A 1,686-nucleotide genomic window follows, 5' to 3' on the forward strand; every position below is an offset into this window, starting at 1 on the left:
GAGTGCTTGGTGCAGAAACCAGGTACTTCTTACAAAAGAGTTGCCGGGTGGGTACAGAATGTACCTAGATGAGGTAAAAAAAAGAAAAAAGAAAAGGACAAGGGATGAGCAGAAAACTAAAAGAAAAATAGCTGAAGATGAGCTTGAAGTTCTGCGGAAGAAAAGGAGAACTATCCACAGTGCACAAGACCCTTGAAAAAGATGCAGACAGCTTTGCAGAGAAAGCTAAAAGTAGGCAGGGGCGAAGATGGCCAACAGATTGATTAAGAATTAAAAAAACGCTGCAAGGAGAAGAGACAGGAATTTGATGAACTGAAAAAGGAGATGGAGAGAAAGGCTTCTGAGCTGTGAGAAATAATGCTGAGACAGACCAGTTCTAGGGTTACTGATTTAATTCAAAATGTTACACGTTAAAACTGATCACAAAGTCGAATACTACGACGATGATACAAGGAATATAGTTTACCTCAGATCTAGAAAACAAAATAAGCCTATGCCATAACTGACAAGTCACTCAACTTTTACTTTTAATAATATTAAAGAGGTTTACCAAGTATTAATTATATATATTTGTTGGAATGCAGTGCACTATCCTTGTTTCTTATTGGCTGTATTTAGATGTTTCTAATGTGCTGCATCTTGTACCGATAGCTAAATTGTTCATCGCTGGACTATTGTGCATCGCGACATGGTGTTACAATGTAATCTACTCAGCTAATGTTTCAGTTTGTAATTCATTCATTTTCTTGTCGGCTTAGTCCCTTTATTAATCCGGGGTCACCACAGCGGAATGAACCGCCAACTTATGCAGCATGTTTTTAAGCAGCGGATGCCCTTCCAGCCGCAACCCATCTTTGGGAATGGATGGGAAACATCCACACACATTCATACACAACGGACAATTTAGCTCACAAAAATTCACCTGTACAGCAGGCACGTGCACACATAGGGCTCAACCTTGCAAAATGATCAAAAGTGTCCCCGCGACGCGGCACACCCTCGGTCCCGCTCTTCAGTAGGTGCGCGACAACACAGGTGGGGGGGCAACCATGGCTCAGTGGTTTACATCGTCTCACAGCAAGTAGGTCGCTGGTTCGAGTCTCGCCTGATCTAGTTGGCATTTCTGTGTGGAGTTTGCATGTTCTTTCAATGTTCCCATGGGTTTCCCCCACAGTCCAAAGACATGTGGTACAAGTGAATGGGGTAACACAAAATTTGCAGTGGTGTATGAGTGTGAATGTGAGTGTATCGGTTGTGTAAAACATATGCCAGAATAGTTGGTGGTTCATTTTGCTGTGGAAATCCCTGATAAATGTAGGACTGAGCTAAAGGAAAAATAATGAATACTTTTCGCTTAAGGTTGCTTTTCCTAGCATTTACTAGTGACACCTTTCTCTCTGATTAAGCTCATGTGTTAAATCAGACACTGGACACAACAGGTGATTATGTTGTTTAATTGAGTCTGTTGACACCAATAAAAAGAGCTTAACATGGGAATTTACACGTTAGCATAGAGAATGAGGTGAAAACAGGAACTAATGTTTTAAATAGTATTCCAGAAGCTGCTTATATTGATGAGCCTCAAACAAGCCACTCAGGATCAAAGGCAGATCAGCTCAACCTTATACAATAAACTGAAAGACAATTGAGCTTCAGGTTATGTTTTAAACCCTACAAATACACTAA

This window comes from Danio rerio, chromosome 17 (genome assembly GCF_049306965.1).
Source record: "Danio rerio strain Tuebingen ecotype United States chromosome 17, GRCz12tu, whole genome shotgun sequence".
In the NCBI taxonomy this organism is placed as follows: Eukaryota; Metazoa; Chordata; class Actinopteri; order Cypriniformes; family Danionidae; genus Danio; species Danio rerio.